The sequence below is a fragment of the Phocoena sinus genome, chromosome 3 (assembly GCF_008692025.1).
Source record: "Phocoena sinus isolate mPhoSin1 chromosome 3, mPhoSin1.pri, whole genome shotgun sequence".
NCBI lineage: Eukaryota > Metazoa > Chordata > Mammalia > Artiodactyla > Phocoenidae > Phocoena > Phocoena sinus.
Genome location: NC_045765.1, coordinates 129,362,883 through 129,387,986, shown reverse-complemented (window position 1 = coordinate 129,387,986; position 25,104 = coordinate 129,362,883). Strand labels below are relative to the sequence as shown.

At 39.6% G+C, this 25,104-nt stretch overlaps 1 pseudogene; it reads right to left on the bottom strand.

The window, feature by feature from the left end:
* Window positions 1–11,873: 11,873 nt before the first annotated feature.
* LOC116751098 lies at window positions 11,874–12,642 on the bottom strand (annotated as a pseudogene).
* Window positions 12,643–25,104: the final 12,462 nt, after the last annotated feature.

Below are 25,104 nucleotides of genomic sequence, written 5' to 3'. Positions count from 1 at the left end.
GAGAGGGATCAACAAAGTTGTGTCTGACCCATTTATTCACACATTCAACATTTGTTAATCCCTTCCACATATCTTGTCTGGGTTCCACGCTAAAGAGGACTCAAGATGAGAAAGATATAGTTCCAATTTCGAGGCAATAGGTTGTATAGAGCTGATATAATAGAATCACCCTTAAGCATTAAAATTGCTGGCAAAAAAAGAAAAGTCTAACCAAAAAAGTGTAATACATGCTAAGCTTGAAAGTAAGTAAAGGAAATCCGCAGGTGCCAGAGAAACAAAACAGGAGCTGCAGCCAAACCTCTCAAGAGAAGATTAATAAATCAATATAGGCCTCAGAGGCCAACAACTGGGGCATTGGTGGTTTCATGGGGATGAGAGGCGAGGATTTGGGCTTCCCACAAAAGCCATGGCTCACAAAGCTGCTCTGCCCATGACAAGGAAATGGAAAGACACTGACCACTGTCCAGGGAAGTGTCAATGAAGCTCATTTTCTACCAAAGGAAAGTGACATCCATCAGAAATCAGAACCCCGAATCTGTGCCACAAGTGTGGGAGGCTACAAATTCATACTACCCTGTGGAAGAGGGAATACCAAACCAAAAGATTAACCTAGAAACTTTCCAGAACCAATGAAACCTTTAGGGCTCTAGAAAAGGCATTATAAAACTATCTTGAAGAGATGTCTCCCACATCAAGGGTTCCCAAGACCATGTCGAGTTTCAGTGATTTGCTAGGAGGACTCACAGAACTTCGCACATAGTTGTCCTCATGGCTAGGATTTATTAACACTGAAAGGATACAAAGCATAATCAGCAAAGAGAAAAAGCACATGGGTGAAGTTAGGAGGAAATGAGGTAAAATTTTCCAAAAGTTCTTTCCCAGCGGAGTCACACAGGACACAATTCCCCCAGCAAGGATTTGTTACAACACATGTGATATGCTGTGTACCAGGGAAGCTCATTGGAGACTCAGTGCCCAGGATGTTAATTGGGGGCTTCGTCATGTAGGTATCCTCTGCCTAGCTCATACCCAAATCCCAGACTCCCACTAGGAAAGTATATGTTCTTCATAAGCCAAGTTGTATAACTTAAGCAGAGTGAGCCACTTGGATCAGTTCTGAGAATAGTGGGACCACTCTTAAAATCTAACTGTGTGGAATGGAACCACAAAAAGACCTTAAGCATTCTCACCACACACACTAAAAAGGTAACTATGCAATGTGATGGATGTGTTAAATAACTTGATTGTGGGATTCATTTCACAATGTATACATACTATCAAAACATCACGTTGTATACCTTAAACATATTACAACTTTGTTTGTCAATTATACCTCAATAAAGCTAGCAGGGAAGCAAAAACAAACAAACAAACAAGCAAAACTGAAGTCTATTTCTGTTGCTTACAACCAAGAATCTTGACTTATATAAGAACAATCTGAAAGAGACTTTTAAAAAATATATATTGGGCTCCAAAATCTTGAGGCTACAGAGCCCACATATATTTTTGGGGTGGGGGAAACAAACATGTGGGGACCTTACTACATATAATGTGAAACGTGCTGCAACAGACACACCTACAAAGCATTCTGAGAACCCAGTGAAGGGAACCTTTTTCTTCGTGGGTGGAGTGGGGTAGGAGGCCAGGTCAGGCTTTATAAGGAAGTAACATGAACCTGAGTCTTTAAGGGTCCGTAAGATTTCATCATACAAAGAGCTGAGAAAAAAGACTTGTATTTAAAGGGGAAAGCGTGATCAAATGTAAGGCAGGAGGGAAGAAACCCTGAGGATAAAGAAATTTAGGATATGAACACAATTAGATATAAGGCTGAGGAGAAAATACGGAGAGTGTCTGAAGAAGGATATGGGAAATTCAGGTGGAGAAGCGGGTTGAACCAAATTCTATAAAACCTTAAAATGACATTCCAAAATGTTTCAATATTATCCTTGTCTGATTTATGTCAGTTTTAGAGGTAAAACATATTGGACCATCAGCTACATGACCTGGCAGGAGATGAGCAGGTCATTGAGATGAAGAATGGATTGGGGCTAGAGGGCAATAATCCAGCCCCAAGCCTAGTGGCTGAAAGCAGGACAAAAACCATGAGTTCTTTTAAAGAACAAACTTATGGTTACTGGGGGGAATGGGGGAGGGCAGGGATAAATTGGGAGACTTGGATTGATATATACATATTACTATATATAAAATAGATAACAATAAGAACCTACTGTAGAGCACAGGGAATTCTACTCAATACTCTAATGACCTATATGGGAAAAGCATCTACAAAAGAGTGGATATATGTGTATGTATAACTGATTCACTCTGCTGTACAGCAGATACTAACAAAACATTGTAAACCAACTATACTCCAATAAAAATTTAAAAATAAATAAAAGGAGTTGGCTGGAACTCAGAAAAAATAAAATAAAATAAAACAAAGAAGGCTTATTCAGATAAAGGAGGCTTATTCAGATAAAAGAAACCTTATTCAGATAAAACAAACACATGGGAAAAATAAAAAACAAATCGCAAGATGATAAATTTAAATCTAACTATATCAATAATCACAACTGTAAATGGTTTAAACACCCTGATTAAAAGACAGAGATGGCAGAGTATCAATATTGGCTCATCAGTTTTGTAATGAACTGAATTTTGTCACCCCAGAATTCATATGCTGTGGCCCTAACCCCTAGTGTGACTATATCTGGAGATCTGGGTCTTTAGGAGGTAATTAAGGTTAAATGAGGTCACAAGGGTGGGGCTCCAACTCAACAGAACTCTAGCCTGAAGAGAAAGAGGAGATCTCATCCTCTCTCTCACTCCTGCTTTCACTCTCTCTTGCTGCCTCTTGCTCCCTTTCTAATTGCACCCAGGAAACGCCCTGTAACCACACAGCAAAAAGGCAACATTTGCAAGCCAGGAAGGGTGCCCGTCACCAGAGACTGAACAGACCAGCACCTTGATCTTGGATTTCTCAGCTTCCAGACTGTGAGAAATAAATTTTGGTTGTTTAAGCCACCCAGTCCATGGCATTTTGTTACAGCAAGCGGAACAGAGTACAACAAATTGTAATAAATGTACTACATTAATAGTAGATGTTAGTAATAGGGAAAGCGAGGGGAGGAGAGTAAAGGGATATATAGGAACCCTCTGTACTTTTGGCTCAATTTTTCTGTAAATTCAAAACTGCTCAAAAATGAAATTCTATTAGTTTTTCTTTTTTAAGGCAGAAATTATCCAACTGATTATAAAAGCAAGATTCACTATATAGTGCCTATGAGAAATGCATATTAACTCTAAAGACACAAAAGGTTAGAGGTAAAAGGACAGAATAAGATATACCAGGCTAACACTAATCAACATAAAGCTGGAAAGCCTATATTAATATCAGACAAAGAAGGTTTCAGAGCAAAGAATCCTGCCAGGGACATATAAATTCAATTCATAAATGATAAAGGGTCAATCTACCCACAAGGACATAACAATCTTAAACGTTTATGCAACTAAGAGCAGAGTTTCAAATAAACAGGAAGCAAAAACTGATAAAACAATACAAGGAATATAGCCAATAATATTATTGTATAATAACTTTGTATGGTGTATAATCTATAAAAAATATCAAATCACTATGTTGTACACTTGAAATTAATATATTGTAAGTCAACTATACTTCAATAAAAATAAATAAGATGGGGAAAAAGACTGATAGAACTACAAGGAACAGTAGATACCCCATAATCACAGTCAGAGATTTCAACAGCCCTCTCTCAATAATTAATAGGACAAATACAGAAAAAGTCAGTCAGGCTATAGAAGACCTGAACAAGGCTGTCAACCAACATGACCTAACAGATGTTTATAGAAGCCCCCCACCTGAAAACAGTAGAAAACACAGTCTTCTCAAAGGCACACACAATATTTACCAAGATACATCATATTCTGGAGCATAAAGCAAGTCTTGATAAGTTTTAAATGACTCAAGTCATAAAAAGTATATTCTGTGACCACTGGAATTAAAATAAAAATCAGTAACAGAAACCTCCATGCAATTGAAAACGGAATAACACACTTTTTAATAACTAATGGGACAAAACATCAAAATGGAAATTAGAAAATATTTTTGAACTGAGTGCAAAAACACATCATATCAAGATGTATGGGATGCCTCAGTGGTAGGGTGAAAAATGGCCCCCAAATATATATACATCCTAATCTCCAGAACCTGTCAATGTTACCTTATATCACAGAAGAGACTTTGCAGATGTGATTAAGCTAAGAATCTTGAGATGGGTAGATTATCCTGAATTATTCCAGTAGGCCAGTGTGATCACAGTAATTCTTATAAGAGGAACCAAGGAGGAGTCAGAGAACAGGGTAATATAATGACAGAAGCAGAGGTGGGGGTTGTGTACTTTGAAGACGAAGGAAGGGGTCACAAGCCAAGAAATACAGGTCACTAGAAGATGAAAAAGGCAAGGAAACAGATTCTCTCCTCAGAGATTCCAGAAGGAACCAGCTCTGCCAACACCTTGACATTAGCTCAATAAATCTGAATTTGGACTTTATTTATTTATATTTATCTATCTATGGCTGCGCCGGGTCTTAGTTGTGGCATGCGGACTCTCAGTTGTGGCATGCGGACTTAGTTGCGGCATGCACACTCTTAGTTGTGGCATGCGGACTCTCAGTTGCAGCATGCAGACTTCTCAGTTGCAGCATGTGGAATCTCAGTTGCAGCATGCATACGGGATCTAGTTCCCTGACCAGGGATCCAACCTAGGCCCCCTGCATTGGGAGCGCAGAGTCTTAACCACTGGACCACCAGGGAAGTCCCTGAATTTGGACTTTTAACCTCCAAAATTTTAAAAGAACAATTTTGTATTGTTTTAAGCCATTAAGTTTGTGGAAATTTGTTACAAAAGCAACAGAAATCTAACAGAGCCCTTAAAATAGTATTTAGGAGGAAATTTATGCTACCAAATACCTCACCTTTTGCCTTATGAAACTAGTGGGGAAAAAATGAATGAAATCCAAAGTAGCAAAAGAGAGGAAATGATAAAAATCAAGAAGAAATCAATGAAATAGAAAACAGGAAAACAATAGAAATCAGTAAAACTAAAAGGTGGTTCTTTAAAATCAATAAACCTCTAGCCAGATCGATCAGAAAAAGAAAAAGAAAGAAGACATAAAAAAGAAAAAGAAAGAAGACCAGTATCAAGAATGAGAGAAGTGGTATCACTAGAGAGTCTAAGGTATTGAAAGAATAATAAGAAAATATAATGAATAATTTTGTGCCAATAAATTCAACAACTTAGAAAATAAAATGGAGAAGTTCAGGACTTCCCTGGTAGCACAGTGGTTAAGAATCTGCTTGCCAATGCAGGGGACACGGGTTCGATCCCTAGTCCGGGAAGATCCCACATGCCGCAGAGCAACTGAGCCCATGTGCCATAACTACTGAGCCTGCACTCTAGAGCCCTCGAGCCACAACTACTGAGCTCGTGTGCCACAACTACTGAAGCCTCTGTGACCAGAGCTCGTGCGCCGCAACAAGAGAAGCCACCGCAATGAGAAGCCTGCGCACCAAAACAAAGAGAAGCTTCCGCTCGCCCCAACTAGAGAAAGCCCATGAGCAGCAATGAAGACACAATGCAGCCAAAAATAAATAAAGAAAATACAGAAAAAATAAAAAATAAAATAAAATGGAGAAATTCTATAAACTACCAAAGCTTACTCAAGGAGAAGTAAATAACTTGTATAGCCTATATCTATTAAAGAAATTGAGTTTATAGTTAAATATCCTCCCCAAAGAAAAGTCCAGGGCCAGATGTCTTTATCAAATTCTACCAAATATTTAAGGAATAACACTAATTCTACACAAACTTCTCCAGAAAATAAGAGGATAGAATACTTCTTAACTCATCTATGCGGCCAGCATAAACCTGATACCAAAACCAGAGAGATATTACAAGAAAAGAAAACTACAGACCCATATCACTAAAGAACACAGATGCAAAAATTTCAAATAAATTTTAAGTGTAATTTGTATCCAACTATATATAAAAAATGATAATACATCATAATTACATAGAGTTTATCCCAATGTATCCCCATTATACGGTGCTTAGCCCAAGAATGCAAAATTGGTCTAACATTCAAATATCAATCAACTTAACTCACCATACAGGATTTTTTTTAAGCTAAAAACTAAAATAACAACAACCCTGTATGGTCATTTCAATAGATGCAGAAAAAGTATTCGACAAAATCCATCATCAATTCTTTAAAAAACAAAAGAAAAAACTCTCAGCAAACTGGAAAGAGAAGAGAACTTCTTCAATCTGATAAAGTGCCTTTACAAAAAACCTACGGCTAACACCATATTTAATAGTGAATATTGAATATGTACCCCCATATGTTCAGGACTAAGACAAAGATATGCACTTTTGACATTTCTATTCAACGTTATATTGGAGGGTCTAACCAGTGCAATACGGTCAAAATAAAGAAACAGCTGCCAGATTAGAAAAAAGTAAAACTGTCTTTATTTATAGAAGACATGATTCTGTATGTAGAAAATCAGATGGAGTTTATTTAAAAGGTACTAGAATTAACAAATGAGTTTAGCACCAGCAATTCCACTCTTGGGTATATATATGAAAAAAACAAAAACACTAACTCGAAGAGATACATGCACCCCAATGTTCATAGCAGCATTATTTACAATTGCCAAGATATGGAAGCAACCTAAGCAATACATACACACACACACACACACACACACACACACACACATACACACACAATGGAATACTACTCAGCCATAAAAAAGAACAAAATTTTGCCATTTGCAGCAAGATGGATGGGCTTGGAAGGCATTATGCTAAGTGAAGTAAGTCAGACAGAGAAAGACAAATACTGTATAATATCACATATATGTGGAATCTAAAAAATACAACAAACTAGTGAATATAACAAAAAAGAAGCAGACTCACAGATATAGAGAACAAACTAGTGGTTACCAGTGGGGCAGGGGGGCAATATAGGGGTGGGGGAGTGGGAGGTACAAACCACTGGGTGTAAGATACGCTCAAGGATGTATTGCACAACACAGGGAATATAGCCAATATTTTGTAATAACTATAAATGGAAAGTAAACTTTAAAAATTGTATTAATTAATTAACTAAATGAGTTTTAACAAGTTGCAGGACTCAAGATCAATATAGAAAAAACAATTGTATTTCTATACACTAGCAATTAACAATTAGAAATGAATTAAAATTTACATTTAAAATAGCATAAAAATATGAAATACTTAGGGATAAATCTGACCAAAAATATGCAAGCTATGTACAATGAAAACTATAAAACATTGCTGAGAAAAATTAAGGAAGACTTTAATAAATGGAAGAGGTACGGTGTTCATGGAAAACTCAGTATTGTTAAGATGTCAATTCTCCTCAAATTGATCTATAGTTTCAACACCATCCCAATCAAAACCCAGCAAGCTTTTTTGTAGAAACAGACAAGCTGATTCTAAAATTCATATGGTAATGCAAAGAATCTCAAATAGCCAAAGTGTCTTTGAAAAAGGAAAACAAAATTGGAGGACTAATGCTACCTCATTTCAAGACATCATAAAGCTACAGTAATCGAGATAGTGTGGCATCAAGAAAGACAAACAGATCAGTAAAATAGACTGAGTCCACAAAGAGACCTACACATATATGAATAACTGCTTTTTACAAAGATACAAAAGCAATGCAGTGAAGAAAAGATAGCCTTTTCAACAAATGATGCTGGAGCTACTGGATATTCCTATACGCAAAAATGAATTCTGATCCACACCTTGTATCATTTAAAAGATTAACTCAAAATGGATCATAGTACCAATTGTAACCTAAAACTATAAAATGTGTCTTAAAACACATCTATCAGAAGTTCCGCAGTTCACAAGGCCAGAGGGTCCTGTGGATCCGTCTCTTGCTTCAGTAGCGTTTGGACAGAACAGGCCCAGGGACGCCCTTTCCTCCAGCCTCATAGCACCCTCCGACCTTTTCTCCAGTCGCAACCGTCAGAATCAACCCCTTAGCTACCCTCCGCCTCTAGGACCAGCCAACACCACGAGCTCCCAGATTCGTCAGAATTATTCTACCCAGGTGGAGACCACCGTCTACCCCCTGGTCAACATGCATCTGCGGGCACTTAGCTCTCTTTGGGCTTCTATTTCCACCAGGAGGATGTGGCTCTGGAGGACACGGACCCCTTCCTCCGCGAATTGGCGGAGCAGAAGCGCGAGGGCGCCTAGCGTCCCTTGAAAATGCAAAACGAGCAGAGCAGCCACGCCCTCTTCCGGGACCTGCAGACGCCATCTCAAGATAAGCGGCGTAAACCGCAGGACGTGATGGAAGCCGCCGTTCTCAGGTAGATGAACTTGAACCAGGCCCTATTGGATCTGCGTGCCCCGGCCCCGGCAGACCCCACCTCTGTGACTTCCTGGAGAGCCACGTCCTAGAAGAGCAGGTGAAACTCAAGAAGATGGGCGACCACCTGACTAACCTCACGGGCTGGCCTCGCCCCCAGGTTGGGCTGGGCGAGTTTCTTTTCAAGGCTCACCCTCAAGCGCGACTCAGAGCCTCTGGAGCCCAGCGGCCTTTGAGGAGCTCCTCTGTTGTCAGGGCTTCTGCCTGAAGCCTTTCTCTGCAGCCACTAGGCATCATTTTAACCACCCTGGAGCCTTTTCCCGAGCTTTGAACCAAGTGGGAACAATAAAGCTTTCTGCAGGGAAAAAATAAAAAACAAAACCAGAAGTTCCCAAGTCGTTGTGATCTCGTTAGGCAAAAATTTCTTAGATCTAAAGACAACAGTTATAAACTGGATTAAATCAAAACTTAAAACTTCTCTTTGAAATACATTAAGAAAATTAAAAGGCACAGACTAGGAAAAAATGTTTGTGAATCGTATTTCTGATAAAGGTCTTGTATTCATAATATATAAAGAATTCTCAGAACTCAGTAATTAAAAGCAGGGACTGAAAAAGATATTTCTACATTTGTGTTCATATATAGCCCGTTATTCACAGTAAGCCAAAAAGTGAAAGCAAGGACTTCCCTGGTGGCGCAGTGGTTAAGAATCTGCCTGCCAGTGCAGGGCACACGGGTTCGAGCCCTGGTTGGGGAAGATCGCACATGCCGTGGAGCAACTAAGCCCATACGTGCCACAACTACTGAACCCCGCACGCCTAGAGCCTGTGCTCCGAAACAGAGAAGCCACCACGATGAGAAGCCCACACACCGCAACAGAAGAGTAGTCCCCGCTCGCAGCAACTAGAGAAAGCCTGGGCGCTGCAACAAAGACCCAACACAGCCAAAAATTAATTATTTTTTAAGAAGTGAAAGCAACTCAAGTGTCCATCAACAAAGGAATGGAAAAATGTGGTATATACATACAATGAAATATTATTCAGCCTTAAAAAGAAAGGAAATCCTGACACATGCTACAATGTAGATGAATCTTGAAGGAATTATGCTAAGTGAAAGAAGCCAGTCACAAAAAGACTAACACCATATGATTCCACTCATACGAGATACTGAAGAGTAGTCAGACTCGTAGAGATAGGAAGAAAAATGGTGGTTTCCAGAGCTGGGGTTGGGGAGAACTGGGCAGTTATTATTTAATAGGTAGAGTTACAGTTTTTCAAGATGAAAGAGTTCTGGAGATGGATGATGGTGATAGTAGCACAACGATGTGAAAGTACTTAATGCCATTGATCTGTACACGTAAAAATGGTTACGATGGTAAATTTTATGTTGCGTGTATTTTACTGCAATTTACAGAAAACTCAGTAAATAGAAAACAACTCAATTTTTTAAATTGGGCAAAGTATTTGAACAGACATTCCCCAAAGAAGATAAACAGATGGAAAATAAGCACATGAAAAGATGCTCAACATTGTCAGTCATTGGGAAAATACAAATTAAAGGATCATTACATACCTATTAGAATGGCAAAAATTAAAACTACTGACCATACTAAGTTTTCGCAAGGATATGGAAGAACTGGAATTTTCATGTAGCATGGATAGAAATGTAAAATGGTATAGCCACTTTGGAAAATAGTTGGGTGGTTTCTAAAAAGTGAAACATACACTTTCCATATGTGATCCAACCTTTCGACTCCTAAGTGTTTACCCAAGAGAAATCAAAACATATGTCCATAGAAAGACTTTTTAAAAAAATATTTATAGCAGTCATATATAATGGCTGAAAACCTGGAAACAGCCCAAATGTCCATCAACAGGTGAATGGATAAACAAATTGTGGTATAGCCATATGATAGAGTACTACCTGGCTCCTTTTTTTTTTCTCCTGTTTATTAACAAAAGGAATATGGATGAATCTCAAAATAATTATGTTGAGTGAAAGGAGTCAGACAAAACAACACTACAGACTGATGATTCCATTTACATAACATTCTAGAAAATATGCACTAGTCTCTAATGAAGGACGGCAGATCGGTTGCCTGGGTATATGGGGAGGAAGCAGGAGGATGAGATTACAAGGGGCAGGAGCAAAACCTTTGTGGGTGTTGGATATGTTCATTACCTTGATGGTGGTGATGGTTTCATGGCTGTATGCGCATGTCACAACTTATCAAATTGTATTCTTTAAATATGTACAGCTTATTGTACGGCAATTTTACTTCAATAAAGCTGTTAACAAAATAAACAAAGGAGCTTTGCAAGCTCAAACTTGATCTGCCTCAGTAAATTCCATCTGTTGGTGGAAACAGAGATTGAGAATAATAACAATTTGGAATTTTCACTTTGGGAAATAACCAAGGAAGACAACCTGGGATGAGAAAAAAAAACTGCTGAGCCACATGGAGAGTTTTAAAGAGGTCGAAAACTGTTCATTTTCTCTGCATTTAATCAACACAGAAAGCCTCAAAGTCACATGATATTGGAGACAGGAGGAATCTTCGAGAGATGAAATAGTCCAACTTCTTTATTTTACAGATGAGGAAATGAATCCAAGCGAAATAAAGGGACTTGCCTTAGGTTACACAGCTTGCAGAGCTAAGAATAAAATGTGTGTCCTCTGAAGCTTACTCTAATGCTATTTATTTTTCTTCATCTAGCTAACCTAAACCCTTGGGTAATTGTTAATCTAGGCTAGTCTATGAAAATATGGAATAACACAATACCTATGAGATGCTGAGTTCCTTCGTGGCCATGTGGATGGCCATGAAGATAGAAGGGAACACCACTACCTTTACCTTCATATTTTCCAGTCCCCAAACCCTCTTAAACAATACTCCTTGTAGGGCAGTAATGCTCTCCTGGCTACCCTCAGAATCTAGGCAACTTAAAACCATTACTTCTGATGTGAACTCCTCACAGGTACAGTCAGGTCTACTATAATGCTTGTCTTGAAAACACAAATCTGTTCCAATGTGATTGATATATTAGGAAACAACATATGAGTATAATGGAAATTTGCCTTGGCCTATGTGAGATCTTATGAGCAAGAAACACGAGGTGAAAGCAGAAAATCAGCCAGCCAGCTGAACTGAGGCACCTGGGAATACACAAAATGCACACACACACTCTCCTCAGATATCTACCAGCTACCTCAGTTTACTGTGTATGTTGAGTTGTGCCCATCCACATCTGGTGTTAAAATTTTTCCTCTGATTTTAGATAACTTACCTTCCTACCGCTGTACAATGAATTACAAGCTGCAACCCTTCCAATGCCTACTCCCTCAAACAAATTTCAAATCTTTTTTTTAAGGTAAAGTGACGTATTTATTGTATTATTTATGAATTTCCTTTTCTTTTTCAACTTGAAAGCAGTCATTGTTTATTAACTGACCAGATTATAAAAATAATCATGGGAGGCACCATAGTTCATCCTTCTAAGAAGCCTGTTGATCCGGTCTCCCCTGTTGCCAGCAGCTCTGCCTTCTACACAATGCAATGCCTTTCTCTCCATTCCACCTTATGAAGAAGATAATTTGAAAGACCACAGAAGATGTTTGCATTTTCCAACAGTATGGGTCTCATGAATCAGATCTTCCATGCAGATGATTTCCTATGTACCAAGAGATCGAGCAGTCGAAGTGTTATCTGTTGGGACAATCACCTTCTTGTTGATCTTGCTATAACTGCGCTTGTAGATCAATTCTTTTACTGATTTGTTTCAGGTATCCCATACAGTATATGGCTCCACAGTCCTCAGCATGTTAACTGAGCCTTACTGAGCTTAACAAAGGTGCCATTGAGGAGCTGAAAAAGGTAAAGAAGATGGAACACCTTTCAGTTCTTTGGGCTCACACCATTGATACCCTGATCCTGAAGACAAATGCTCATTTGGGTTCTAGAGTTACACAGAAGTTACCCACTTTTCTTGCCATCTTTGCCAGTCAAATCTCACTTCTGTACATCTGCCTCTTTTCCTTATTACGGTGCTTAGCTTTTTCATAGATAAGCTTCCTCCTTGCCTTTTGAAGCATCTTTTGGGCAAACTTCTTTCTCAGGTGCCTGATCTTCAGCTCTGCAAAATTCCTTTGCTTTTTCTTGATGGTATCTGGCATAGCAGAAACCTTTTTTCCCTTCTCTTCTATACCCTCCATGATTCCAGCCAGAAAAGAGGTTACTTATAAATTTCTTAACCATTTAACATGTGTAAAACTGTGCTACCATTTTTTTTTTTTTTTTTTTTTTTTTTTTTTTGCGGTACGCGGGCTTCACTGTTGTGGCCTCTCCCGTTGCAGAGCACAGGCTCCGGATGCGCAGGCTCAGCGGCCATGGCTCACGGGCCCAGCCGCTCTGCGGCATGTGGGATCTTCCCGGACCGGGGCACGAACCCGCGTCCCCTGCATCGGCAGGCTGACTCTCAACCACTGCGCCACCAGGGAAGCCCTGTGCTACCATTTTTATTAGGTTCTTATATCTTTTTTTTTTAATGTGTCACTGGTGAGGTTTTGGAGTGTTGTCCCCCTGAGCGCATCTTTTCCCATAAGCCCTGTGGGTTTTATTGCACTATTATTGTGCATAGCACGGTGATTTTTATGAAGTCTTGTGTCATATTATAGCAGAACCGTATTAAGAGTGTGGGTTAAACCCTTAAAAGACTAATCTTGGGTCTAACAGCTGTGGGTGCACGCACGCACACAGACACACACACACAGAGACACACAGACACACACAGCCTTGTTTAAATACAGTTGACCCTTGAACAGTGTAAGGGTTAGGGGCGCTGACCTTCTGCCCAGTAAAAAAAACCTGGGTATAATTTATAGTTGGCTCTCCTTATTGGCAGTTCCTCTATATCCACTGTTCCATATCCATGGATTCAACCAATCAATATTAGTACTGTAGTCTTTACTACTGAAAAAAAATCTGTGTATAAGTGGACCCGTGCAGTTCAAATCTGTGTTGTTCAAGGGTCAACTGTTCTACTAGGCAGGTATCCTGTCATATGAAGTTTGTTTCTGGGCTGACAGGAGAATAAAGTATCCATTTCAGAATCAGCCCACACAGTGGTTCTTAGTTGCAGGATATGGATCCCTTGTTCCCTCTGACTAACCTTGGATGGGATGGAGACCATTATCACTGGCCACCAGCAAAGACAAGCATTAAATCAGTTCACACATAAATGGATCAGGCTTACCAATGACCCACCCTCTTGGCATCTTAAGTGCTAGAAACAGTATAGGTCAAAGCATGTTCCATCGTGGCCTGCATCAGAATCACCCAGAAGACTGAACAGAAAGAAGATTCCTCGACCTCACTCCAGATCTTCCAAATCAGAACCTCTAGGACTTAAGGACTAAGGAATCAGGAATCAGCATTCTGACACTCAGTGATCCTCATACACCCTGAACTTTGGGAACTACTGGACTAGGATGTCTGGCTAAACAAGGCATACAAATGTAGAGCCAGGTTCCCAGGCACTTGATATACAGCCAAACTACTTTTTACCTAAAACAGCTGGCTTTTACTCTATTTTATATCATTATTGTCCAACTACAATGGCTTTTGTCCAGTCTTAGACCATTATTGTTGAGGATTTGTCATGGGTGCCACCTGTTAACCTGTTATGAGGAATTGGGGGTTGATAGAAAGAAAGGATAGTGCCAGAGAGGGGGTTGACATATTAGAGAGTGTTGTTCTGTAGCTTGTTCATTAAGTTCATATCCCATCTGCCTATCAAATTTTTTTTAGAACTTTGAATTAAATTTCTCTGGTGTGTTGTGAAGCAAAGACAGGACATCTGTAGCTTCCTAATGAATCATTTCTCTCTTCTATAATCTAGCCACTGATAAACTGGCACTAAGTTCTGTATTTGTGTACAAGATGGGTTGGGAACAAAACAGCAGTTAAAAATTGCAGAGCTATTATGAGTGCATTAAAGGAATATAATTATTTTTCTGGAGTACACAGCCATTATTATAATGTTCCATACAGTAATGCCTTGTAATCTTCCTCAAGCGTTAATGTGACGTTTAACATGTTTTACCTTGGAAAGTATTTTATTGTGATTCAAGTCACAGGTAAATAATGAAAGATCTTAACTCTCTCCTTAACAGCCCCAAATAAATATTGTAAAATAACTCTAGTACTTAGTATGCTGAGAGGAAAAAAGCAAGTTCTATCTTCTAGTGTGTGCAAGAGGACACTGTAATAAAGAGGTGTTTCTGAAGAAATGATGCAAATGGACATGAAAGTACAGAACTAAAATGGATTTGCTTTGTCTCTTTTGAAATTGTTGAAACAAGAACGACCAAGATGAAATTTATTATGCATGCTTTGTAAAATGGCACCAGGTATCACAGAATTAGCATGAGAATTACCTAAGTGCTAGAAACCTCCATTCCCAGAAGTTCTGTTGATGATTCATGTTGCCCACCCTTTTCTAAATAAGACTTGACTTGTTCAAGAATTGTCACTTTCTCATGGCATGACAAGTGTCAAGCTTGTATTTAAGAGTAAAATGCCATGATATCTACACTTACTTTCAATTAATGTCCAGAGAAAGAAAAAGAAAATATGGCAAAATATTAACTATTGCTGAATCTAAGAGGGTGGTATATGGTTGTTCACTAAACTATTCCAACAACTTTTCTGAATGGGGGAAATTTCTCAGAGTACAAATTTGGAGGGGAAAAAAAAAGGAATGCACAATGTAGCCACTTAAGGTCAATGAAAATATTTATAGTCACTCCAGAAACCCTTGAAATCATACCCAAGCCTGTGAGTACGATTCAGTGTGTAATTCTGGTTTTATGACTTGGCATGGCACTCCTGTAAAATTATGACTGAAGAAGAAGGAAGTGAAACTTGATAACTGCCCTACCCACTGTAATTCTTTTTTTTTTTTTTTTTGCGGTACGTGGGCCTCTCACTGCTGTGGCCTCTCCCGTTGCGGAGCACAGGCTCCGGACATGCAAGCTCAGTGGCCATGGCTCACGGGCCCAGCCGCTCCACGGCACATGGGTTCCTCCCGGACCGGGGCACGAACCCGTGTCCCCTGCATCGGCAGGCGGACTCTCATCCACTGCACCACCAGGGAAGCCCTGTAATTCTTTTGATACTGAGTATATTCCCCTCCGGAATATGACTTGTGTCGTAAATGTTACAGTGGTTTTCTACTTCAGGCCTACGCTTATAAGATTATTTCTCTTTCTGTGGTTGACTAAAAACTGAGTTGTCATAATGTGGAGATCAAAATTAGTTTCTGTAAAGAACAGGTTTTATGTAAGTCTTCAAACCAGTTAGATTCTAAACTAGGAAATGTTTATAAATAGACGGATCCATGAGTAAAAGTTCATTTATCAAAATAAATGACAAGGTGGATTTATTTATGGAGTAAAATCATGGAAATCAAGATTTTCTAGAAGAGTCATAGATGTTTTTATGTTGTGTATGTTTATATTTGTTTCTATATGTTATGTATGTTTCCATTTCAGGAACTTGAAGCAACTAGTTAATCTCAAATTCTCTTCTCCTCTCTCCCTGGCACCATCTGTCTTCTCCAAGCCCTATTACTTCTATCTCAGACTCTCATACTTGAAATGTGGCTCTGGGCAAAAGACCATATCTCATCTGCAGAATGAGGCGGAGGGCTAATGTACCTCACAATCCTCCTGGATCCCATAAGAGTTCAGCCTCATTTTCATTTGCCAATGAATTGTGTTGTTTCCTCTCCTTACTCCCTGGGAACCCACCAGGCTCATGATCTCTCCAACCAATAATTTAAATCCCCCCTTCTCTGAAACAGGAACAAGGAGGTTCTCTCTCTCTCTCTCACTCTCTCTCTCTCCGCTCTCTTCTCCTCTCTCCCCTACCAGTTTCCATTTCCATAGGTCCAACAAATGACCACTTCCTGAGTTTCTAAACTTAGCTCTTAGGCTACCTGACCTATTAACCCTTTCACAGCTGGCTCCCCTCTGCACCTGCTGGACCCATTATAGTTCTACATTCCATGTAAACCAAAAGATTCTTAAAACATGCTTGGTAAATGCTGGTTTCCCGTCTCCTAGGAATGCAAGTTCACGACAGGTGATGTGCCTAATGGGGTCAGCTGGACCTAGTTATATTCGCTGCTGAATTCCTAAGGTATAGCCCCGAGACTTCCCGGTTACCAAATGTTTCCATCTACCTCACCATGAGCAGCTGGTTCCAGATGCACCGTTAAAGTTATGACCAGACATAGAAACACCTGTGCATAGTTTCCTAAAGCACCTTCAGGATGACAGGTATTGTGTATGCTTGTCTGCTACTGCTATTATTAGAAGTACTTCATATTGACTAAGCTGTTGTTGAGGATGAAGTGGATTAAGATTTATGGAGTCTGAGTGGTAAACACGTGACATACGGCTCTGCTGGCAGGCTGGGTGGTGTGCAGTTTTATTCAGCACCACACCTCAAGTGCTCATCAGGGCAGCCTGCGTTAAGGGCATTTTCTAAGCAGCAGAAAGGCAATTCAGATGTTTGAATGACTCATCCGATTAACCTTCCACCACAGCCCAACTATCCTCAGGGGATGGGCAGGCTGACAGCAAAATGCCACAGGGAAACACACTGGAGGGGAAGCGAGGGAACCACAGATGCCCACAACTGGGTAGATGAATCACTGGGTCCCTCTGTGCCTTTGTTAACCTGTGAAGTTCACGGACAACAGCACCTGCCTCCTACTTGCCTTGGGAGGTTGTTTTGAGGACTGCAGGCAATGCTGGCCAAGTGCTTAGAACTCTGGAAGATACTAGAATTCAGACGAATGGAATGCCAAGTCACGGTAGACACATTGAACCCTAGGTCCTTCCCTACATCAACAGAGGCTTTATGTCATTTGTTAATGCAAATGTCTTTACATTTTGATCAAATTAATAACTAAAGAGCCACTAGATAACCAAGCACTCAACTACGTTGTGATGTGACTGACCCTCTGGTGGAGTCCTAGAGGTGGGAGAAGAGAGAAAGCAAGGGCCCTTGAGATGTGCATGCTGGAGAGTGTAATCTTACGAACTACCTCTGTTCAGAGTGGGAGAGCACCAATGAATAGATACAGCAGATTCCGTCCTATTTCGGCAGAGACATTTGATGAAAGCCTGTTGAATTGGGCCAGGAGCAGTGTGCATCCACCAGCCATTCTCTGTAGATTTGACTTGTGGATCTTACCAGCACTCAAGTGGAGGGACAGCAGCACTGAGGGCAAAAAGCACACTCAAGTGTGATCTCTGATAGATCTCACTTCTCCAGAGGATATGTAGAATAAACCACAAATCATAAAACCACAGCCTATGGAAAGATACCAAGAACAAGAGAAGGGGCATCATCCTAAGACTCAGACAACTCACAGCCCCCTGAAAAGATTTCCTGCAGGAATCAGGAAAAAATTTGGGAAGTTTATCTCCTCAGAAGAATGCAAAGTAACTGACCTCTTTAAAAGAGATTCAGGGCTTCCCTGGTGGTGCAGTAGTTAAGAATCCGCCTGCCAATGCAGGGGACACGGGTTTGAGCCCTGATCCGGGAAGATCCCACATGCTGCAGAGCAGCTAAGCCCACGAGCCACAACTACTGAGCCCGTGTACCACAACTACTGAAGCCTGCATGCCTAGAGCCCTTGCTCTGCAACAAGAGAAGCCACCACAATGAGAAGCCCGCACACCCCAAGAAGAGTAGCCCCCGCTTGCCACAACTAGAGAAAGCCTGCGTGCAGCAACAAAGACCCAACACAGCCAAAAATAAAACAAATAAAATAAATTAATTTTAAAAAATAAAATAAAACAGATTTAGAAAAGCACAGGATGGATTGAGATGAAAATACAATAGAATGAAAGAAAACTGGAGGTGGGTGAATGAAGTCTGAGATAGTGGAACTAAAATCCATAATGGAGACAATAAAGAACAGAATTGGCAATGCAGCATCACCTTTCTCAAGGGTAGTTCATCAACATGTATTAATATTCTTAAATATGTACATGGTCTTTTACTTAACAAGTGTATTTCTAAAACATTTAATCCAAGGAAATAATAGTACAAATTTACAAAGATGGAAGTATAAGATGTTAATGAGGGCTTTTTTTTTTTTTTTTTCCGGCACGCGGGCCTCTCACTGTTGTGGCCTCTCCTGTTGCGGAGCACAGGCTCCGGACGCGCAGGCTCAGCGGCCATGGCTCTCGGGCCCAGCCGCTCCGCGGCATGTGGGATCTTCCCGGACAAGGGCACGAACTCATGTCCCCTGCATCGGCAGGCGGACTCTCAACCACTGCGCCACTAGGGAAGCCCTAATGAGGGCTTTTATCATAGAAAAATGTGTCCACCAATGGAGAATTACTTAACTACATTATGGTATTGATATATCACAATATTAAAGTGAACACAGCATTAATAGTTTTAAAATTCTTTTTCATATTCTTTTCCATTATGATTTATTATAGGATATTGAATATAGTTCCCTGTGCTATACAGTAAAACCTTGCTTTTTATCTATTTTATATATAGTAGTTTGTCTCTGCTAATCCCAAACGCCTAATTTATCCCTGCCCCACTCCCTCTTCCCTTTGGTAACTATAAATTTGTTTCCTATGTCTGTCAGTCTGTTTCTGCTTTGTAAATAAGTTCATCTGTATCATATTTTAGATTCCACACATAAGTGATATCATATATTTGTCTTCTCTGACTTACTTCACTTAGTATGGTGATCTCTAGGTCCAGGGTACGCTTGAACAATACTACTCTTAGATCCAGACAAGAAGTACCTCTGCCCTGGGCTTCATGCTTTAGCTTTGCTCTGCACACCACAAACCCTGCAGATCATAAGCACAGACACACACACACAAATATCAGAGAGCATGCCTGCCACTTAGAATCTGACCATTAGCACTGGCCCAGCACCAACCTCTAACCCTGAACATCGGCTCCTGTTCAGCCCCCGGGGAATACTTCCCCTGGCTTAGCCTATAACCTCAAAACAAAAGGCAACTGTATCAAAATGCCATGAAGATTTGCAGGTTGCTCCACTGCCAACATTGAAGGCCAGTGTCTTCTTAGAATTCAGGGCAGATCTGAGCAGCAAAAGTTCGTAGGTTAGAAAAAAGACAAATTTGTTAGCTTGTCAAATCCGTCTCAGAGAGCTTGAAGGCAATAACTTCTTCTATAGTGAAGTATGTCCCCACAGTGCCAAGCCTTCTTTTTTTCCTTTGTTTTCCAATTCACAGTTCTGGAGGAACTGACAACTTAATATTGTATTCACAACAGTCACATACAGTAGCAGAGCAACACTTTGTAACACTAAACAAGTAGTTTTACCCTTTAATTTATATTGTCTCTCAGACCCCAAACCACCTCCTATATTTTGTTGTGTGAAGCCATTACTGGGACTCTGCAAACTACCTTCCTACTTTCTGCCAAAAGGGAAGACGGCAGGAAGGCTGCAAGGCCAGAGGAGGCAGGGACTTGCTCCTCTGTGTGTTGGGTGTTCCTGGCTGCATCACCTCCACGACAGCCCTTCAATGTGGCAGCGACAGCTGGTTCATGTCCTGCTTTTTGTGGCAGTCCTAGAAACAGCACCACAGCATCCACTAGCCAAGACAACTCTCCCCGTTCAAACTCTCCACCCCAGTTGTGCAGTGCCCTCCTCCCAGCTTCTAGTTTCTTCTTTGTTCTCCCAGCCCTGGGCTGGTGGCTTCTACAGCTACGAACTTCATGTTACTTTCATGACTCCTTTTCAGTAGTTTAGTCTGAGGATACCTGTTTACCAATTCCTTAAGTTTTTGCTTCCTAACTGGACCTTACTGATACAATAGGTCTGAATGGAGTAAGCATGAAGCATAACAATAATTCTTCACAGTGCAATTAGATGGGCATTGAGTGCTGGAATTGTGAATGGCTTTATTTTTATAAACTTATTTAATAAGATTTAATTAAATTTTGAACAAATTAAAGTACTATTTTATTTAAATACTTTGAGATTAAATTTTTTTGTATTTATGAATTATGATTTGCACTGGGCTTTTTACTTTTAATAATAATCTTGAATATTTTAGAAGAAAAAAACACCTTACTTTAAAAACATGATATATGAGTCAGGATTCGAGTGAGAGATTTATTTCAAGGAACGGATTCTTGTGATCGTAGGGACTGGCAAGTCTGAAATCTATAGGGCAGGCCACCAAGTCTGGAACTCTTGGGCAGAATTAATGCTGCAGTCTTCAGGCAGAATTTCTTCTTATCTGTGAAACCTCAGGTTTTGCTCTTAAGGCCTTTCAATTAGTTGACTGAGACCCACTCACATTACTGAGGATAATCTTTACTTAAAGCCAACTGATTGTAGGTGTTAGCCACATCTACAAAATACCTCCACAGCAACACCTAGATTAGTGTGGTTGAATAACTGTCTAGTACAGCTGAGCCAAGCTGATACATAAAAATAACCATCATTTTTATACATTAAATATATATAATAATTTTTTATAAAATAATATCTATAAATTACATAAATATATGTTTTATTTTATAATTTCACATTAATTTACATTTTTGTAAATATATTTAATGTTTAGATACCTTGAATACTGTTTGATTTAGAAATGAAAAAGACAAAAGGAGAGCCCAGAAAAAAAATTTGAAGTTGCAGAAACTTCATCTCTCTGTTCAAGTTCTGTACTTGAAGACAATAATTTTCTTGACCCTTTATTGTTTTTGATAAGTGACTAAATCTTTGTTAAACACAGAATTTGTAATATAATGTTCTGTTTGCTAACTTAGGATGATCATAGCCAGCTGAAGGCTGCTCATTCGCATTGTTTTCAAGCTTGGGACATTTAAGCAAACCACCTCTTTCCAAAATGGAAAATCTCGAATACCTTTGCTAAACGTGCTTGGATTTGGCAATGTCCTTGAAATATGCTGCAACCAGGGTAGAAAAATGTTTATGGTCGTTGACATTTTATGACAAATTGCTGCATAAGAACTTCATGATAACTTACTAATGTAAATATTTTCATTAATTATTATTATTCTTTGGCTAATTTGGTAGGCCAAATTGATGGTAGGCCAAAAATGATATATTGGTTTTATTTTAATTATTGGTGAAGCGATATCATTTCTCAAGTTTGTACTTAAATTAACACTATATATTACAAAGCATGAAATTATTTATAGTTTCTGACCAAACAATTCTACTTGTTAATTTATTCTGAAGAAACAGACCATACTAGGTATGAAAATATTTTTTTCTGGAGTTATTATAGCATTGGAAAACTAGAACCATCTGGAGTTATTATAGCACTGGAAAACTAGAACCAATGTTCAATGAGTGGAGACTTATTGTTTAATTATAACAAATTTATTTATCGACTTTATGCGGCCCCCCAAAATGGCTGCTATATTAAGTTTACATGCCACCATGGGTAACAGGGCAGGAGGAAGGGGTGAGGAGACTCATAAGACGTAAGTGTAAAAAATTTAAAAAACATTCAAGATACTAATTACTCATACACTTTGAGTATATTAAGATTTTTTTTAATGCATTAAAAAGACCAGAAGAAAATTCATCAAAATGTTGATGTTGGTTATACTAAGGTCACAAGATCACAAGTATGAGTTTTCTTCATGGATGTGTGGATATGTATAACTGACTGACTTTGCTGTACAGCAGAAACTAACACAACATTTTAAATCAACTATACTCCAATTAAAAAAAAAGAATGAACTGACTCACTTTGTTACACAGCAGAAACTAACACAACATTGTAAAGCAATTATACTCCAATAAAGATGTTAAAAAAAAAAGAATGTATATATCTGTATAACTGAATCACTTTGCTGTATGGCAATAATTAACACAACATTGTAAATCAACTACAATTTAAAAACCTGCAAAAAAATTTTTTTCTATAAAAGGGTTATATAACTATTTCCCTGCAAAGACAAGTGAAAAAAGAATTCCACACATTCCACTAAAACTTTTGAACTCATTAAAAATCTTTATTATTCAGAGCTAAATGAAATATTCAACTTTTCACTTTCTTTAAATCACCTCACTTTATGAGTTACTGTGAAGGTGGAAACCATCTGAAGACTCCATCAAGTTTTTCAAGTTTTCCTTTGTCACCTCCAAATGTCTTTTTGTAGTGGATTGTTCTTTCCTATTGTCTTAAAGAAATACCCTGCCTATTTTCCAAAAGTAAGTCTTCCAATTGTGTCCTTGGTTTGAATTCTTTCCTGCCCTCAAAGCTTTGCCCCATCCATCATGGCCTCTCTCCTGTGTATTTGCCTCTTCTTTCATTGGATCATTCCCTGGGCCTAGTGCAAAATCAAAGTGTGGAGTTCCTTATTCAATATTACTAAGAGCAGCAGCAGCAGCAGATCCTTAAGCCAATCATGGGGCCCTTCTGGGCACAGGGCCCTGTGTGACTGCACAGTTCATGTGCCCATGAAGCCAGCCCTTCCTGACAGACTCTCTCCTACTTTGTTTTCTATCTCAGTGAATGGCACCATCATTTACCTAATTTCCCTGGTTATCATTCTGGCTCTTCCTCTCCCTCATCCCTCACACCTAATAAATCACCAGGTCCTGAAACCTCCCACTTACGTATCTCTCAAATTTGTCCACACCTCTTTATCCCCAATGCCAATCTCCCTAATTCAGGCTCTCATCACCCGTCACCTAGAAGACTGCTTTAGCCTCTACCACTCCCACTGCCTCCTACCTCACTCATCCACCAAGATGGCCAGGAGAATCATCTCATGATGCAAATCTCATCGTGATTCTCCCCCCACCTCCCTTGATGACAACACCTCAATGACACCCTTTGTTTGGCGGATAAAGTTCAAACACCTTAACATGGCTCATGAGGCCCTTTCTGATGTGATCACTGCTTACTTTTCAAGTCTCAACTCTCTTTCCCTCCTGGAGGCCATTCTTTCTCCTCCATCCTTACGTGTTATAAGACCCTCAGGCATCCAGCTAGGCTTCATAACAAACTCAGGACAGGTCACACAGGCAGGCCTCATGAGGAAAAACTGGGAATAGCTGTAGAGCTGGGCCTGAATCCTGCCACACGCACAGGCGGCCTCTGCAGCAGAACCCCCCCATCTCCCCCATCCTGGTGGGGCCGTGTGGTGGGGCAGTACAGTGCAGTGGCTAAAAGCAGGACCCCGGGAACCAGACTGCCAAGGAACTTCATGCTGTTCTGCCTCCGTTTCTCGTCTGTCAAAATGACAGTAATAAAAGTATCTACCTTAAATCAAGGATTAAGTGAGTTGATATACATAAAACACTTAGGACGTTCTCTGGCAAGCAGTAAGGACTATATGAGCATCATTGTTGTTTTTTTTTGAATTTTATTTTACCTATTTTTTATACAGCAGGTTCTTATTAGTTATCTATTTTATACATATTAGTGTATATATGTCAATCCCAATCATCATCGACACAGCTAAATCTGTTTCTGCTTCTTCTCTCTCCTGTCAACCAATACCTACTATCCTTTCTCGTCCTCGTGGCTTCTGCTCATGGATGGCTTTGGTTTACTCATGTCTTCCACCCCCTCGTGGAATCTACATATTGTTTCCTCTCTGTGTGAGTTTAGCTTCTACTGCAATTTGCCAACTGCTCAGCTAGCTCTTGCGACGTTCCAATTTCCCCGAGAGAGGATCTGATTGGTCCAGAAAATCACTGCAAGCCCTCTGGGATAACCTGCTGCGGTGCTAAGGCAGGGGCACCCCCGTCCCCCCGGGGCTGCTCCCCTCTGTAGGGCTTCAGGGAAGGAACCTCTCAGAGGGGTCTGTGGGCGAAGCTAGCATTCTGAGCCATGGTCTTGTTCAGTTTGCACGTGTTCACTTAAGCCTGAAGCTCCGCTTTCTCTGACTGGTGTCAGTGCCTTGTCTCCTACAGCCAGTTTCTTTATCTTCTTAAAAAATTTTGTCTTCATATATTTTGTATTGGAACGCCATGTGTTACCTTCATTTTTAAAAATTTAAAATAACTGTACATTTAATTCTGCGAATATACTGCCTGTGTTTTTAAGTTTAAAAAAATTCTAGAAATAGTTTCAGCAACATAAGAAATTTCCAACTTAAATAGCAAAGAAGTACATCCCACTTACTGCTGACTACAGATGTTTCTGTATTTCCCATTTTTTAAAATAACTATCATATTTGGTAATATGAACTCAAAGAATAATTATGAAAAAGTCAGACAATTCCATACACCTCTAAAAATCTCATTTGAAAATATTATGTTTGTATGGGATCGACCATAGGTGCAACGCAGTAACAGAATGTACATATGCTTCTTTTTCTTTTTGCACCACATGATAAAGTAAAATTCATGATTTATTGAAATATGTATACTCAATTTAAAAATACCCAGATATGCTATATAAAACATAAAATGTGATGTGTGTCCTTGCCAGTTCATAAATTCATTCCAGATATAAATACCCAGGAATAATTTTAAAGCATAGCATCCTGTTGTGTTTGTTTTTTCCTGTAGTTTTCTGCCCCAAATCTTATTATACAACATTTCAAAAATACAGAAAAGTTGAAAGGATTGTCCAGTGAATAAGCACATGGTTTAGTTA